The sequence below is a fragment of the Peromyscus californicus genome, unplaced genomic scaffold, assembly GCF_007827085.1.
Source record: "Peromyscus californicus insignis strain IS unplaced genomic scaffold, ASM782708v3 Scaffold_4__1_contigs__length_199733344, whole genome shotgun sequence".
NCBI lineage: Eukaryota > Metazoa > Chordata > Mammalia > Rodentia > Cricetidae > Peromyscus > Peromyscus californicus.
In genome coordinates, this window is record NW_026294562.1 from 77288852 (window position 1) to 77306593 (window position 17742).

At 48.1% G+C, this 17742-nt stretch overlaps 1 long non-coding RNA gene across 1 annotated transcript; it reads left to right on the forward strand.

Moving 5' to 3' along the window:
• The first annotated feature begins 653 nt into the window (after window positions 1–653).
• On the forward strand, window positions 654–10068 carry LOC128094168 (uncharacterized). The gene is made up of 3 exons (XR_008212845.1): window positions 654–769; window positions 7012–7203; window positions 8024–10068. It is a non-coding gene; the product is annotated as an uncharacterized LOC128094168 (long non-coding RNA).
• Window positions 10069–17742: the final 7674 nt, after the last annotated feature.

The window sequence follows — 17742 nt, forward strand, 5'->3', positions numbered from 1 at the left end:
ACTCAGGTTACCCGTCGCCTCGGTAGGTGGAAGAGCCTGTGGCTCTCTTGGAGCTCCCGTCTTGAGGCCCAGGGGTTCCAACCACGGGATCCACACCTGAGCAGCAGCTAGCAGCTGCCTGGACTCAAGAGGTGACCGGTAGTAGACAGAGGTCCTATCAGTTGCCTCTGGAGGAGCCCTCAGCACCTCAGCGGTCCACTCGGCTGATGTCTGCTAAAGGCAGGACTGTGAGGACAGGCCCACAGAGGACTCTTCTGTCTGTGTGTCTGCCCAGCTGTTCGCTCTTCCTACTTGACCAGCAGGCACGGAGGTGAGTGACAAAGTTTGTTCTCCTCTGCTGGAGTGAGTGGTACAGTGGCCTCCAGGAGAGCCGAGTGACACTTTGAAGCTGGAGGGTTGGTGAGGGTCAGGTGAGGCTGGCACAGTGTCTACACTGTCCCCAGGAAAAGTTCTGACCCTTGGAGTCAGGTGCTGGTTGGCCAAACTGGAGGCTGCTCTGCTCCCTGCTCCCTCTCCACAGCTCTGGGGCTCAGCTCTGTGGTGGCTCTAGATGGCTGGGCTGTGGGTATTAATAGCTCCACATTCACGCTGAGAAGCCTGGAAGTTAACTCCTTCTCTGCCAGAGCTGGGAGGCTGCCGCTGGCCACAGTGAGGGAAGCAAGGACCACGCCTCTGCTGGGAGCCTGGTGCGGCAGCAGACACTCGGCAATACCGCGCAGTCCCTGGGCTTGGTCAGATTTCCTGTGCCACCTGGACCCTCCGTGCATAGGTAGGGAGCATCTGGGGTGGGGGACTCAGAGCTCTGAGCTCCAGGGGGCATCCCCAGGGGCCCCCAGTTCACACCTCCACAGTCAACTAACCAAGTCCCTGCACATTCCCGGAAATCACCATCACTGACTCTGGGTCTAATTGCATGGCTACTCTGAATGCGAGCCAGAGATGAGGCAGACATTGCTTAGTAGTAAGGTCAGCTTGGGGATACCAGAGTGGATCTTGTCTGCCTGTTTCCTAATCATCATCATGTATCTATCAAGCAAGCACTCGGCGGGATGCGGAGGGCACAGTCATGAAGAAGCAGAGGCTCCTCCTCCTTTGGTGGGCTTGTACCCCACAGGAGGCTGAAGGGGCCACAGCTGATCTATATAGTGCCAATGAATTAGGAAGGGTGCTCCCTTCCAGCAACCCCAAAACACCTGCCTTCAGTGGGGACCTGGGCTGGTTTTCAGCTCCCCTCACCTGTGCAGAAATTGACAACACATAACAACCATTCCCAGTGGTCCTGGGAGCAGAGGAAACAAAGGATAAAGAAATTCAGGCTGTGGAAAGGGCAGCGGATTGAGCAAAGGATGTGAGATGGGGCTGAGGGGCAGGCAGGTAGTTAGAAAGGCTGTTTTGAGAAAGAACGCCCAACAAGGTGACATCAGAGTAGCAACCTGCAGGAGAGGGAGGTACCAACCAGAAGATCCAGAGGGAGAACCTCCCAGCTCAAACACAGGAACTAGCTGGCACTTGAAGAGGAGGGTGAGAGGCAGGGAATGTCTTTAAGCTGGCTTTTTGGATGAAGTAGAGCTTTCCCAGGGGCTCAAGAGGTGGGTCGAGACTAGCAGACAGCGAGTCTGATGGGGTGTTACAGAGCCTTACAAAATGGCAAGAGATAAACGTGGTCAGAGGTCTAGGAAGTGTTTGCTCTGAGCCACGCTGCTCAGCATAGGGGGATGAAGAGGGAGGCTGGGTGGGGAAGACGAAGTGGGAACTTGGCTTGAAGCTGGGGACCTGGGGAGTTTGGAAGTGGAAGAGTTAGAAGCCTGGAACTGAATTTGGACAGGTCTGGACTTCTTTGGCCAAGAAAGGGTGGGGCCTGGCTCCTGAGCAGTGCCCAAGGATGTGCTGGCAGATAGCAGCTTGGGGCAGGGATCCAGCTCTGCCCAAGTCTCGCATGTGTGCAGGGGACTTGGTCTTTTTCTAAATGGTACATCCATTAGAAAGGAAGGCTTTCTCTTGTTGATTAACTTGAAGGATGGTTTATCCTAATCAACCCCCCTCCTCTTCCCTCTCTCTTCTTTCCTTTTCTTTCTGACACTTCACTGTGTAGCCCAGGCTGGCCTTGAACTCACCATTCACCTGAATAGACTTCCCTCATGTTGAGATCCACATCTGCCTCTGGGGTGTCTTTCTGGGTTGTCTGCGTTGAGGGCCTGCTTCCGTATGCCCTTCTGGACGGGGCACCTTCTCTGAACTGACCTACCCAAACAGGATACTTCTTTCTGCTTGCTCGAGATTGAGCTGGGGAGAAGATTGGCGGGCCCCGGGGCCTCACATTAAGCTCTGCTGCAGATTCACTCTGTGTTTTTAGATTTCTGTCTCGATCTAGAACCGCAGACTGACAGAAAAACTAAAGGCTAGCTGCACTGCATCGCAGAGGAGAATGTGTTCAGAAAGGAGTAGCATCTCCCTTAAGGTTGGGACACTCGGGGCTTCCGTTCCCTGTTCAAGGGTCAACCTTGGGTCTCTGGATGTGCAGAGCTGACAAGGTGTCCCTCCAAAAGGAGGACTTGGAATGGGAAGGGACAAGAGACAGGGTGGAGGGGGAGAGGTAGCCCGTGCTACAGTCCCTGAGGTGAGAGTCAGAGGGGTCAGATTGGCCTCTGGATGTCCCTTCCCCCTCCCCAGGCCCCGTGGGGTTGTCATTTGCAGATGTTAATTATTCACGAGGCTGTGCTTTGCCTGGTTTTAATGCACTCTGATGGCGTTCTTTAGCTAATGGGGAAAATCGATAGGTTTTAATTCTTAGTGGCTGTGAAGCTCTGTCTGTCTCCTGTTTGGGTGACTGAGCCTGGATCTTGGGTTAGGGGCAGGGTGTGGACTCAGACTCAGGGACAAGAATCTAAGCCTTCACCTTCCCTCTCCTACACCCTGTTGCCTTCTGCCTCCAGTCTGTGGAGAGAGGGTTTGTGGTCACATGGCTTTCCAAACTGCCCCCGAACTCCATGGAAAGGCTGAGCTCTATATCTCAGCCACTTGTCATCCTCCAAGATGCGTGGTAGCCATGCTAGTCTTTGGACTAGACCTATGGAATCGATCCGATGGGGCAGTGCCTCTCCTCCAGCTTTGGGGGCTGGTGTCGTGCCCACAGCTCTTGACCTTGGAGTCTGGGGACCTAATGGGAGTGTAGCTTCCTCTTCTCCCCATTCAGGGTCAGCTCTGGTCTACCTTCTGGAACATGGGGAAGCTGGTCTGAGCCATATTCCTGGAGAGCTATAAACACAGGCCTCCAGTGTTGTCTTTGTGGGCAGTTACACATACACAGGACTGACAACCATCGTGGCAGGACCGAGAGCCAGGACATTCAGCAGCCATCGTTATGAGCACATCCCATTCCCAACCGCATCCTGTCCCTGAGTAGATACCCTTCATGATTCCTGTAATTATCTGAAGAGCAGAGTCACCAATGCACTGTGTGTGTGTGTGTGTGTGTGTGTGTGTGTGTGTGTGTGTGTGTATACTTGCTAATTAGATAAGTGTAAGCCTTTCAGATACATGGTGGTCTTGATAATACTGTTCTTTTAAAAAGTTGGTGTTTCCAAAACACAACAACCTCCGAAGGTAAGAGGTTTCAACAGGGCAGCTGGGAGATGAGGGGATGGGGTGGGGAGTGTTCTGCCTGCTTTCCCAAGGCCCTGCCTCTCCTGATGGCCCGGAGTCCACCCCTGCCGGTTGAAAGGACTCTGGCCAACTAAAAAGGGGGCCTGAGCCAGGTGCTGTGGCCTTCATGACCTGGACTTGAAGAGTGATGATGGCCAGGCCTCATTTAGGATATCAAATATTCCCCTAAAAGCTCGTGTGTTGAAGACATGGTTCCCAGTCCAGTAGTGTCCAGGGGTCGGGCTCCCGGGAAGCGGCTGAATTAGAAGGCTCTGTCTTCATCAAGGGATGAAGCGGCATTGTCGGAGGTGGTGGGAATAGGAGGTGGGGCTTGGCTGCAGGAGGTGGGTCACCTGGGGTGTGTTTTGGAAAGCCCTGGTCTGTGGCCCCTCCCTGTCTCCCTACATGTTTCCTGCCCTCCTGGAGGTACATAGCTATGCTCTGCCATGCCTTCTACCATGGTGCTCTGCCTCACACAACCAGAAACAAGAGAGCCAACTGACCACAGGATGAAGCCTCTGAAACCATCAGCGCGTAGTGAGCCCTTCTTCCCCAGCTAGTGAGTTGGCCCAGCTGGTCAAGGCACTGGCCGTATGACAGACAGTCCAGCCTGACAACCTTTGTTCAATCCCCAGAACCCGTGTACCTGTGGACAGGAGAGAACTGACTCCACAAAGTTGTCCTCTGACCTCTACATGCATGCATGTTCTCTCTCTCTCTCTCTCTCTCTCTCTCTCTCTCTCTCTCCTCTCTCTCTCTCTCTCTCACACACACACACACACACACACACACACACACACACAAATAATAATAACAACAATACATTAAAAAATTTAAGCCGGGCGGTTGGTGGTGGCGCACGCCTTTAATCCCAGCACTCGGGAGGCAGAGACAGGCGGATCTCCATGAGTTCGAGGCCAGCCTGGGCTACCAAGTGAGTTCCAGGAAAGGCGCAAAGCTACACAGAGAAACCCTGTCTCGAAAAACCAAAAAAAAAAAAAAAAAAAAAAAAAAATTTAAAGAATGCTTTTTATTATTTTATTTTCTAATTTAAAAATTATTATATATGTGGGTGTCTGATCTTTTTCAGGCAGTTAAAAGGTATCTGAATATGGGTGCTGGAAACTGAGCTCAGGTCCTCTGCAAGAGCAAGAAGGGCTTTTAACTGCCTGAACATCTTCCAACTCCAAGAATAACTTTTAGTTAATTAATACTTTGAGGACAGGGGTAACTTGGTAACTCTGGCTAGTGTGAAACGCATGACAATTCTCCTGCTTCAAGGCCCCGACTTCTAATCAACCCCCAACCCAGTGGTGGTAATACAGTTGTAGAGGAGCACCATGGACTTTTAACTGCTGAGCCATCTCTCCAGCCCCAAAACAGTGTTTTTAAATCTCTGTTCCCTTATGTTATTTTCTGGTCAGGCATTATGTGACAACGACAAAACCCTAACATACTTCCTCTACCCACCTGGTCCCATGCTGGCCTCTGCCCTGTCACCACTTAGGACCCAGCAGATGCCAGGCTCAATCCCAGTTTGAACATAAGCTTTTGGGACACAGGCTGCATGCTGGACAGACTTGCTGGGGTCCTCTCCCAGACTCCTCACACACACACACCCCGTTCTCTTTGACTCTCATGTGCAGAAGGCTGAGTGACCCTTTATTCACAGCCACCCTGTTGTTTGTGATCCATGTAAGACCCCTCCCTAGTTTTAATCCATATTTAGATTCCCTATCCCACCCCCCCATGGATACTGGGCAGGAAAAAGCCACTGAAGCTCCAATTCCTATCTGTGGGATCACTGATAAAATCACATTAGCCAAAGTATGGTAAATGCTTAGGTTGCTGTAAGCATACAACTGACCCAATACAAATCCCATTCCTCTCCCCTCCTCCAAGGACCTTGGAGGGCTCAGAGAAAACACCTTTCTGTTCAGTGCACTTGAGCTGATACTTTTTCAGAGATGCTCACTAAAACCCAAGTGAGCCTTTGGGATAGAACCTACCTAGCTCATAGTTGGAAGAGAGGCAAATACTATTGCAACTAGCTCTTTCTGTCTCTCTCTGCCTCTCTCTGTCTCTGTTTCTTTGTCCTCTGTCTGTCTCTCTCCTGTGTGTGTGTGTGTGTGTGTGGTGTGTGTGGTGTGTGTGTGTATGTCTGACTCTGACTTTTGTGTAGCCCAGGCTGACCTCCAACTTGTGATTCTCCTACCTCAGTCTCTTAAGTGTGTGTCACCATAACCACCATAGTCCTTTCCCTTTTATATAAGAGTGGTTAGATATTCCTTGTTCAACAAAAACACAATTTAAAAAAAAATAAAGAAAGAAAATCCAATTCCAGATCGCTAAAAGCCTGACTGATGACTGACTGACTGACAGCTATATAGATGGGAAGCCAGCTTCCTGGAAGAGGCCTTACTTAAAATTTATCAGAATGTGGCTTAAGCATCTTGGCAAGAATGCCAGTGTCTTCCTAGAAGGAACTTGTGAATTATCCCATGTAGACAAAAAGTTACACCCCAAACCAGATCTGGTCCAGGCTGTATCACTGAAGAGATTTTGTTTCTCCTGTGGACATGCAGAGGCTGGTGGTCGTCTTGCTCGAGCGCACCTTGTTTCTGCTTTAGTTCTTAAGAAAGAAGAAAGGTGGGAGAATGTGTAGAGAACTCTTACTTTCAATGTTTCATCAGCTCGCTGCAAAGGAGACTAAATAAAAAAATCAGTTCCAGCCACACAGCCACGGGCCTTGCAAACATCTGGGACAGAGGCTGAAAGGAGGAAGGTAGTCTAGGTACAAGCAGCAGTAAGGGGAACCTAACTCAGAATAGAGACTCAGAACCCTCCGAGCTGCTCCTGCCCTGTACATGGGGCTATATGGGGTAATAGTCCATATTGAACCTGAAGGACAGGGCTCCGATATGCAGGGTCTTTTTATACCAGGCTAACCTCAAACTCACGGAGTTCTGCCTGCCTCTATTTCCTAAGTGCTGGGATTACAGGTAGATATGACATACTCAGCTTATATATAGATTTTGTGGTGTATTTGAGTCTAATGATCAGAGATTTTTCAGTTTAATCTGGAAGCTTTGTAAATACTTTAATAAAGGTAAGATGGGGGTGTGTCAATAATTAACTCTAGAAAATAAAAATAAAATAAAAAAGTTGAACAAGAAAGGAAATGTAATCATAGCATGGTATGTGGGTGGCTAAGGTGTCACTATTATCTACAAAGGTATAATAATATAAATACCAGAAACCCATTGAACCACAAAGGATATCTAGCCATATCAGAAGGATGAGGATAGGATTTGTGTATGTGGGAGTGGGGGTAATGGTAGAGGAGAAATAAAATTTCATTCTCTACAGTGGGAAGTAAGATCAAAAGCAGAGAGATGGAGAAAAAGCTGTGTCAGCATTGGAGTTCTAATCTGGACACTCAGAGAATGGTCCATAAACAAGCAGCATCAGCGGCACATGGGAGTATATTGGAAATGCAGAATCTTGGAAGCTGCCCCAGACCTGCTGAATCAGACCCTGCATTGTAGGGAGAAGAAGGAGGTGAGTATGTTTCTGTCACACCCACGGCATCATGCATGCTAGCCAGTGCTCCTCCACTCAGTTATACACCCCAGCCCCAGCCCCTACAGTTACCAAGATCCTCCACAGTGATGTGCATCACTTGGAGGCCTGGAGATCTAACTCGGAACCTGACTTAGAAAGAGAACGGCAAACAGAAGGGGCAGAAGTGAGGGTTGAGTTCACTGCCTTCAGGAACAGAAGAATTCAAGCACAGGGTGGTAGAGAAGGGGACTGTTATTTTTTTTGATGAGTCCTGAGGTTTTGTTTTAAACTTTCTGGACAATTTATATTGTTGAAAAGAGAAAATCGGACTGGAGAGGTGGCTTGGAGGTTAAGAGCACTGGTTGCTCTACCAGAGGTCCTGAGTTCAATTCCCAGCAACCACATGGCGGCTCACAACCATCTGTGATTCAGTCTGGTGCCCTCTTCTGGCATGTAGGCAGAACACTGTATATATAATAAATAAATAAATCTTAAAAAAGTGAGAGAGAGAAAAAAATCATGTACAAGATTTTAAATTTCCACAATGCAAAATGGATATCAATATCTTGCTCCAGGTACAGACTCCAAGCTCCTCCAGAGTCTCCTAGAACATTTCTGGGCACAACCAGCCTTGGAGTGTGTGGTCATCTGTTTATTTCTTTTGAAAACACTTCCAAAGCACTCCAGGGCATCTTGCTTTTTCACTCACTAATATCCTTGAGGTCATTCCATATAAGCACATAAAGATCTGTGTTAATTCACTTATTGTCTATTAGAGGAGGCTTAAATCATAACTTGTTTAACTATTTCCCTACAGCTTCCCCGGAGCATTCAATGCCACATAGAACAGCAATCAGCAATGTGTGGCCACAGTACAGTCTACCGTCAAGCACACAGAATATCTGGGCTTGGGGCTGCTGCTAAAGCCAAGTGTTTTCTCTGCAAACTTCAGTTTTTGTAGCTGTGAGATGGCGATAAAAAGATATTCTTAGTAGCTACTATGCGCACTCACATTCCAGACATGGAAGATTTGGCTCTAAACAGAGCAGATCAGAATCCCTGCCCTTGTGGAGCTTAGAGTCTAGTGTCAGAAGACAGGTCATGGGATAACTTAATAAAGTAGGTGATGCTGAGAGCTCAGTGAGGTGGAGCAAAAAGGGAGGACCAGATGGGAGGTGTGAAGTCTCAGATGAGGTGGCTGCATTGCTAAGGTGGTATTGAGTGGCATGGATCTGCTCACTGGCTTGTCCCCATGGCTTGCTCAGCTTGCTTTCTTACACAAGCCAAGTGTCACCTGCTCAGGGGCTGTACCATCCCCAGTGGCCTGGGTCCTCACATCAACCAAGACAATACCCTACAGACTTGCCTACAGGTCAGTGTGATGGAGGCATTTTTTTTTTTTTTCCGGTTAAGGTTCTCTTCCCAGATAACTCTAGTTTCTGATGGATTGATAAAAAAGCAACCAGGACAACCAGATTCTGCTCCTGGTTTGGATTGTTTTCCTGGTAAGGTGGCATTGAGGAGGAGGAAGCAGGAGAGGATCTGCTGATTCCCTTTGGATGGGCACCTTTGGGTGAATTCTGGGAGAAGGTTGGTGGGCAGGCGAACTGTGTACAGAGCACACCAGTGAAAAAGTAGCTGTCCCAGACCTTGTTGAGTTCTCCTTCCAACCCAGTCTGAGAAGTGTTAGAATTTTTCTGTAGGATCTGAAGGTTCTGGAGACAGACGCGATTGGGAGAGGGAAAAGGGTCAGTGTGAGCAGCAGTGGAGATTAAGCACACTGTTGAACTTTTACATCTATTTCTTTGGACTGCACCGTTTGTGGGGGTTGAGAAAATGGTGGGAAGGCTAGCATTCTCCTTCTCCAGCCATCTCAAAGCAACACCCCAGGGGCTAGGAACTGAAGTACTTTTCTCGTCAAACGCTCACCCTCCTCTGGTGCCCCCTGTGGGAGGATTCTGCAAGCAGCAGCCTCTGTTTCACACAGCTCAGCCGGATGCAGTAGGTTTGAGCCAAAGGGTTCAAATTAGTACGAAAGTGGGCAGCTCCAAGTCTTCATAAAGATATAAATTTAGATTCTCAGTGACCAGATGCCTCACTGTTCAACGCGTAGGAAACAACAGATGGATCAAAAATTCCAAAGTTAAAAATAAAACCATAAAATAATTAGAATAAAATATGAATGAATTTTTTAAAAGATTAATGGGCCAGGCATGGTGGCACACCTCTGTAATTCCAGCACTCTTGAGGCAGAGGCAAGGGGGCCATGAGTTCAAGGCCTGCCTGGTTGACATGTTGAGATCCTGTCTTGATAAAACAAAAGAAAACAAATATGTCAAAATATTCACAAGGGAGGTTTTCTAGGTCAGTGCCAAGCAGGTGAATCATAGATATGACTATCAAAAATTAAAAAAAAAGAAAAAAGAAGAGGCCAGGCTCTGGTTTCAGCATCCAGTGTTGGGGGTGGGGAAGTCTACACAGTAATAGGTACTAGGAACGAAATCCAAGCAAGTGGTAAACTATTTTTAAAGCATGCAACACAAAGAGCCACGTCTGCAATACAAAATTAGTTCTGACAAGGACAATGACTACAAGCCACAGACCATGAACTGGAAGTTTCGAAAGAAACAGAAACAGCCGGAAAGCATGTGGGAATGATACAGGCAGCTGTTCTCAGTACTCAAGTGTCTTCACACTTCCTGTGCCTTCGGCTAGAGGCATCTTCCCCCAGGCAACAAAGTAGCTGCTCTTCACTTCCTTCAGCTCAGCAGCCCTGGAGGAACTAAGTGCTATCTTTGGGAGGTGGTAGAGCCTTTGATAGGCTTGGCCTTGCAGGAAGTCCTCAGGGGCATGTAAGGAGAGGGGCTTGCTTTTTTTGTTTGTTTGTTTGTTTTTGTTTTTTTGTTTTTTTTTGTTTCAAGACAGGGTTTCTCTGTTTAGTTTTGGTGCCTGTCCTGGATCTCGCTCTGTAGACCAGGCTAGCCCTGAACTCACAGAGATCCACCTGGCTCTGCCTTCCCAGTGCTGGGATTAAAGGTGTGTGCCACCACCGCCTGGCAGGGGCTTGCTTTTGAAGGGGTCTAGGACCACGGGTCCTTCCTCTTTTGCTCCCTGGCTGTGAAGAGCAGGATTTTTTGTTCCTGTTGTTTGGTTGGTTTTGTTTTTTATGTGCTTTGCATTAGGATCCTGTATATGTGCAGCTTGGGGTCTTGCGTTTTACGTCATCAGGGGGTGCTGGCTGCTACATGGTCTATGTGGTCACGCAATCTGTGCCTTAAAAAAAGCAGGACTTGGACCCCACCCTCCCTGCTCCCTGCTCTCCCCTCTGCTCCCGCCATCTCTCCCTCCCCCAGGCCTGGCTCTCCCCCCTCCTATCCCCTCCTTCCTCCTGATAAAGCTCTCTGTAACTCTGGTAGTCACGGCCGTGGCTCCTGGCTTTTCCACCAGTAACCAGCGCAGCCACCAGCGCCGTTTACCTATCACTTTGTTTTACTCTACTGGGGGTTGGAGCTATGGCCTTGCACATGTTAAGCAAGCATTCTATCAGTGTGCTACATGAGAAGCAGCTTTGGACCCAAGTGATAATATACAGCTTGCCACAGTCTAGAGCAACAGGGCTAACCGAAGGTAGATCAGACCCTCCAAATCACTGAGCCAAAAGAAACTTTGGGGGAAAAAAATGAGGATGCGGTGCCTCCTAGGTATGGTTCAGGAGAAGATTTGTTGTAGATATGAGGAATAAAACAGCCAGAGGCATCTGAAAGGGTCTAGAGTGAACACGGCCAGTAGAATGAACCAGACCGTGAAAGTGGGGAGTAAGAGGAGAAGAAAAGAGAGAGGGAGTGCAGAGAGAGCCCCTGGGAACCAAGAGACCAAGAGGGCCTGTAGCCAAAATAGCTGGGTTATGTAGGAGTCAGAGAAGCTGGGGGAAGGGAATTAAGCTCAGGGGTTGGAGAGGTTGAGGGTTTGGGGTGGGGAATGCCGGGCAAGATGACCCTGTAGCAGGTTCTTGTGAGTAGGGAGAGAGACTGGTGGCCAGAGTCTGCTTTGGTATGTTAAATAGGCACCTTAGTTAGCCTTTTGTCCTGGGTTTCTCTCTCTCTCTCCCTCTCTCTAAATTTTTCGAAACAGGGTTTCTCTGTATAGCCTTGGCTGTCCTGGAACTCATTCTGTAGACCAAGCTGGCCTTGAACTCAGAGATCTGCCTGTCTCTGCCTCCCAAGTACTGGGGTCAAAGATGTGCGCCACCACCGCTTAGTGACAACCTTCTCTCTTTCAGTCAGGTATTTCATTACAGTGAGGCAAAGCTAACATGGAAGATCTGTACCAAGAATGATCACTGCATTTACTTTCTATTTAATGACATGAAAATGCCACAGGAATACTACACGGTTCTTTTTAGAAGTTTGCTTGTGGAGAACAGAAGAAAACTAAGATAATTTTTGAAGGGATCGGGATAGATACTCTATTATCAAAATGTCTAAATATTGACAAATGGTCTAACTTTGAGCATTTTTTTTGGGGGGGCAGTAAGTAAAAATAGCCTCTTATTTAGGCATTTCTCTGATTATGAATGGCCTTGGCATCTTTTCATAGGGAAGTTTTTCTTTAGAGACTAGCTTTTTTTTTATTGGATCATTGATCTTTTTTATTATCACTTCAAGGACTCTGTAGAGTAGGCAGAATGCCCCTTCATTGGGAATATGAGCTGCAAATAGTTGGCCATTTTTCTTTGACTCCTGCTGTCGCCCGTCAGCTGGCTATAGGTCCTTGGGCTCTACGTAGGTATACGTTGTGAGAGGGTGAGGAGATGCTCTTCCAGGACTGGTCTCAGCAGCCTTCCTCTCTCTTAGGTTTGGCAGCAGTGAGTGGTGGCAGGAAGCAGACAGAAGCGGAGATGGCTCTCCTGCTTTGCTGTCTCCCCTCTTACGTTTCTTTTGAGACGGGAGCTCACGTATCCCAGGCTGGTCTCGAACTCTCTGTGCAGCCAAGGATAAACCTAAACTTTTCTGGTTCTCCTGCCCCTATCTTCCAAGTGCTGGGCATACAGGTTTGAGTCACCAAGCCAGGTTTAATGCAGTACTGGGGACTGAATGCAGGGCTTCATGCGCCAGGCAGACACTCTACTAAGTGAGCTACAAACAAAGCCCTCTGTGCCAATTTTTGTGCGAAAGAGACTTAAGAAACTGAGCTTGAAGGAAAACTAGACATGTCTACTAGAGTCTTGTGAGCACTACATTGTCACTGCGGTCTGAGTGTTTGTGTCCATCCAAAACTCATCTGTTGAGTCAAGTTCGCACAATAACATTAAAAGGAGAGTGTTGTTTTAACTTCAGGTGGCTATGCCTTAATCTACTGCTATTTCAACCAGCAACTGTGACTCTGAAGTTACCAACCTGCTTCTCTGGCAGCAGCCTGGCCACTCAGGCCACAGCCTGGCAGGAATTCTCCTCTGCAGGCACCAGCCCTGTCGCTGATGCTAAAGGTAGCTTTAACTAAATCTCTATTTTCCTACTTATAAATAAGACTCAAGATTAAAAAGGTTGGGGTGAGCCGGGCGTGGTGGCACACGCCTTTAATCCCAGCACTCGGGAGGCAGAGGCAGGTGGATCTCTGTGAGTTCGAGGCCAGCCTGGTCTCCAAAGCGAGTTCCAGGAAAGGCGCAAAGCTACACAGAGAAACCCTGTCTCGAAAAAACAAAAAAAAAAACAAACAAAACAAAACAAAATAAAAAAAAAAAGGTTGGGGTGAAAACCTGTTAGCTCAGAGAAGTTGAGTAGCCTTGCTAGCTTCTCCCAATGAGAGTGTCCTTCTGCTCTACCAAAACAACAACAACAAAAACAAACAAACAAACAACAACAACAAAATGCCACTTAAAATCCCTCCTACTGCTTCTGGTGCATCTCTCTGTCTCTTCCAGATGCTCTCTGGTGCTCTATGATCACTTTCTGTCAGCTAGTTGCTAACTCAGCCTCTTGACCCAAGGTTAATTTTATTTAATTAACACAAATGCAAACTTGAGGTTCACGGTGTGATTGAATATCCACCAACAGGGGAGGGGACTCAATTAGTAGAATGCTTGTGCTGGACTCATCCTCCACTGCGTATTAAGCTCAAGGCCAGCCTGAGGTATACAAGCACCAGTCAAAAGCAAGCAAGCCGTGGGGTCTTTGGGCAGCTATTAAGTCATGAAGACAGAGATCTCAGAAATGGGATTGGCATCTGTACTTGCTTGAATATGAAATGGCAACCATTGCTGGTGGTGTTATTTGGGAAGGTTCTAGAAACTCTAGGAGTGGGGCCTAGTTGGAGGAAGTTGGTCATTCGAGTTGTACCTTTGGAGATTATCTTTGGTCCCTTCCTTTATACTGGTTCCCCATAAGGTATGTAGCCTCAGGGTTGGGGATTTAGCTCAGTGGTAGAGCGCTTGGGTAGGCCCTGGGTTCAGTCCTCAGCTGAGGGTGGTATGGGAGTTTGGGGGGGGGGTGAGGGGGTGGTATGTAACCTCTGGAACCCAAATGGACAATGTTTTTTGCTTGTAGCGCTACTATATGATACTTTGTATCTCGAATGGTCTGAGACTTAGTCTATGATGGGGAGGTTTCCTTGCCCTCTCCCCTCACCTGGGGCCTCTTTTTAATCCCATCTCTCAATAGAGATGCCAGGCTGAGGGCTTTTTTCTCTGAGAAATTCTTTCACTAGTATTGTCCTTCAACACCGTCTCTCAACAAAGTTATCAAGGCCTGGAAAGGGAGAGTGATGGTACAGATCTGGCCAGAGTTGGAATGTGAATGTCTCATAGACCCAGAACTTCACATCAAATTCTGGCCAGTTTAAAAGTGATGGTGCCTCCAGAATAAGTCCCAGGTCTCCTTCCAAAATAGGTTTTGGGAAAAAACAAACAAACAAAACAAAACAAAAACTCCTTTCCTTTAGACCTAATCCTAAAAGGCTATCAGTCTTGAACATCAAGTGTCCGTCACTAGGGGACGAAACCTGCTCAAGAGCAAAGCAAGGGCTAAGAGCTAGAACAAGTCCCCAGAGCATGGTCGGAGCCCTGGACCCAGCCCTGTCTAAAGGCCACTGACAACTAGACTTTCAATCTGTGTAAGTCAGAGCACAACTTCCTATGGTTAAGGACAACTTGAATGTTTTATCCCATAAACTTTCAAATAATCCCTGAGGGTTTTAGCTCATGACAAACACCAGGATGCAGGCAGCTGGGCTGGAATGTAAAGCCTTAACTACCGCCGTCAGGTCCATTGCAATGCACTGACTGGCAAGGGCCTGAATCTGAAGTGTCCCTGGGATGATTTACATGCACAGAGTGCATCACAATGTGCTCTGCTTTGTCTCTGAGGATTTCACCGACTGTGGAGCTCAGCCTAAAGTGCATCTCTCTGCCCACGCTGTTGGAGCCGTGCATTTGGCACCGAAGCAAGCACCATCTCCTCTCTTGCTGTCCTGAGCTGGTCTTTCGGTCTTGGCAAATGGGCTGCTCTTGGGCTTTTCTGATGTGAACTCCTCCAGACCAGGGCTGGTTCTTATCGATTGAATTCTCCCACAAGGCTCTTAGCACAGGCCTCAGCATATGGATTGAACTTGTGGGTGGCAGCAAGGGGCAGTGGGAAGAGCTCTGGCTTTGAGTCCTGGCTGCGCTGTTTTCTAGCTAGATGGCCTTTGCCCACTTACTTAACCTGTTCTGAGCCTTAAGAGATTTTTTTTATGGAGACTGGCATGATCTAGCTCTTTCGTTGCTTCAGTGAAAGACTGTAGACTAGGCCTTTTGTTTTTATCTATTTATTTATTTTGCTGTGCTGGGGATCAAACCCAGGGTTTTTGGGGTAGACAAGAACTCTACCACTGTTGCTGGGTTCCCTGCCCTCTCCCTCAACTGGGCATTTTTTAAAGGACTCTGCTCCTATCCCGTTCATGGGAGTGAAGCCTTCATGCTATAACCAGCTCGCACAGGTCCGGTGTCTTAACCAATACCATACCTAAGTGATTAGATTTCAGCACACGAACGAGGGAAATGACGTAATCAGACCACAAGCAGCAATAGTTTCTTTACTCACTCCTCTTTTTGTTTGTTTGCTGCTGCTGTTGTTGTTGTTGTGACAGGGTCTCATTACGTCACCCAGGCTGTCCTGGAATTCACTATGTGGACAGACTGGCCTCAAACTCACACTCCTCTTGCCTCTGCCTCCCAAGTACTAGGATCACAGACGTACATTATCATACCCACTCATAACTGTTTGTGCCATGCATACTTGGCAATCCCTAAGGGCGTAGCCATGAGGTTCTGCTTGGCACAGCTTTTCCTTAAGGGACCAGAGAGGTGACTTAGTGGTTAAGAGCACTGATTGTTCTTGTGGACGATTTGTTCCCATCATCCCCATGGCAGCTCACAACTGTCTCTAACTCCAGTTCCAAGACAGCTAACGCCCTCTTCTGATCTCAAAAGGTACCAGGTGTACACATGGTATATGTACATAAATTCAAGCAAATTTTATAAAAATAAATAAATCTTGAAAATTTTTTTTAAAAAGACAGCCTGGTTGAGTATTAGACAGGCATGGTGGCACATGTTCTTAACCCCAGCACTCAGGAGGCAGAGGCAGATGGATCTCTGAGTTCAAGGCCAGCCTGGTCTACAGATCGAGTTCCAGGACAGCCAGGGCTACACAGAGAAACCCTGTCTCAAAAAACAAAACAACAACCACAAAAAGACATACTGGTTGCAAGTAATAGCGTTATATAAACTGACAAAATGACTGCTCCATGGTATGATTAAGGGGAAGCTTTTATGATGGAGAAAACAGCCAGAGGCATCTCTTCAAGAGCAGAGAGAAAATAATAGACTCAACATGGCCAGCAGACTGGACCTGGCCATGAGAATCAGGAGTGGGGGGGGGGGGGGCGGGGGGGGGCAGAGAGAGGGGGAGGAGGAAGAGAGGGGAGAGAGAGAGAGAGAGAGAGAGAGATGAGTATAACTGAAATAGCAGAGTTATAAGGAGAATGAGGAGCTGGGGGAGGGAAGCCTGTGAGTTGGAAGGAGTGTAGGGTAGGGGAGGAGGTGAGAAGAGCTTGGAGGCTAGCATGGCCTCTGAAATGGGTAACAGGTACTGAGGGAGCCTGGAGGCCAGCATGGCCTTTGGTGTGCTAATAGGCACCACAGATATCCATTTGTCCCTTCTGCCAATGAAAAGGGAAATGACTATTTTTGGTAGAGGGGAACCGACTGCATAAGTTCCTGAGGAATCTGGCTTTTGACTAACTGCCAGAATTTGGAGAAATGGAGCTTTGGGGGGGAGGGGGGGGGCTGGGAAGTAGCAATTTCAATTTTTTTCTAATTTTAAAATAAATTTTCTTTATTTTTTGAAAGTGTATGTGTGTGTGCGGTATGTGTGTACAAGTGTTCCTGTGTGTGGATACACACGCGAGTGCAGGTCAAAGTTGAGAGCTGGTGTCCCTTTCTTCCACTCTCCACTGTTCCTGGCTGAAACAGTCTCACTTGTGCCCAGAGTGCTCTACTCTGCCAGGCTGGGGCATCCCCTGTGTCCACGTCCGGAGTGTGGGGATTGCAGGAAGGCCACCAAGTCCGCCGGACATTTACATGGGTGCCAGAGATCCAAATCCCAGCCTCAGACTTGCACAGCCAGCGCCCACTGAGCCATCTCCACAGCTACTCATCTTAAAAATGATCAGCTGTTGCCATCTTTAATTCCAGAACCCAGGAAGCAGAGGCAGGTGGATCTCTGGGAGCCTGAGGCCAGGCTGGTCTACAGAGTGAGTTCCAGGTCAGCTAAGACTACCCAGTAAGACTCTGCCTCAAAAAAAGTTGTATTATTGTGTGTGAGGGTATGACATGTGTATGGACACACATGCCACTGTGTCCATGTGGACATGAGAGTAACTCTGTGGAGATGGTCCTCTCCCTCCACCTGTGTGTGAGTTCTGCAGATGGAATTTAGGCCTGGTGGCTTGAGAGACAAGTACACTTGCTGGCTTTATCCTGCCTACCTTCCCCTTTAACATTTTCTATTTTTTTTCTGACACACAACTGGGCTACATTTCTTATTTTACTCTCTCTCTCTCTCTCTCTCTCTCTCTCTCTCTCTCTCTCTCTCTCTCTCTCTGTGTGTGTGTGTGTGTGTGTGTGTGTGTGCGCGCGCGCACGCGCGCGCGCGCACGTATGTCTATACATCAGGAGTGTGCCTGGTGTCTGCAGAGGTCAGACAAGGCCATCAGATCCCTGAAACTGGAGTTACAGATGGTTATTAATTGCCACGTAGCAGCTGAGAAGAGAACCTGGATTCCCTGCAAGAGCAACAAGTGCTCTTAATCATTGAGCCATCTCTCTGATCCTGACTACATTTCTTTAAGTGTGTGCATGTGTGTATACGTGTGTGCGGATGCATGTGAACATCAGGTTTCTTCCTCTATGGCTCTCTGACTTATTCTCTTGAGACAGGGTCTCTCATTAAAGCTGGGGCTTGGCCGGGCGGTGGTGGCGCACGCCTTTAATCCCAGCAC